Source organism: Neopelma chrysocephalum, unplaced genomic scaffold, assembly GCF_003984885.1.
Source record: "Neopelma chrysocephalum unplaced genomic scaffold, ASM398488v2 Primary Assembly neopelma1_91851, whole genome shotgun sequence".
Lineage (NCBI taxonomy): Eukaryota > Metazoa > Chordata > Aves > Passeriformes > Pipridae > Neopelma > Neopelma chrysocephalum.
In genome coordinates, this window is record NW_020920616.1 from 1,176 (window position 1) to 1,880 (window position 705).

The window sequence follows — 705 nt, forward strand, 5'->3', positions numbered from 1 at the left end:
ACCCCCATGGACTGGTTCATACTGGTTTGAACTGGGGGGAACGGTCAGGGACACCCCCATGGACTGGTTTATTCCGGTCTGGGAGACCCCCGTGGACTGGTTCATACTGGTTTGGACCGGGGTGAACTGGGCAGGGACACCCCCAGGGACTGGTTTATACTGGTCTGAACTATTCTGCGAGTCCCCCATGGACTGTTTTATACTGGTCAGGGACACCCCCAGGGACTGGTTTGAACTGGTCCAGAAGTCCCCTGTGGACTGGTTTATACTGGTCTGGGAGACCCCCCCCATGGACTGGTTTATACTGGTCTGGGAGACTCCCATGGACTGGTTTATACTGGTCTGAACTGGTCTGGGAGTCCACCGTGGACTGGTTTACACTGGTCTGGGAGACCCCCCCCATGGGCTGGTTTATACTGGTCTGGGATAATACCCCCCACGGACTGGTTCATACTGGTTTGAACTGGTCCGCAAGTCCCCCATGGACTGGTTTATACTGGTCTGGGAAACCCCCATTTACTGGTTCATACTGGTTTGAACTGGTTTGAACTGGTCAGGGACACCCCCATGGACTGGTTTATACTGGTTTGAACTGGTCCCCCCAGTGCTCCCAGTATCCTCCCACTCCACCCCCAGTGTCTTCCCAGTGCCCCCAGTAACTGATCCCAGTGCTCCCAGTGCCCCCAGTGCCCAACTCCCAGTGCT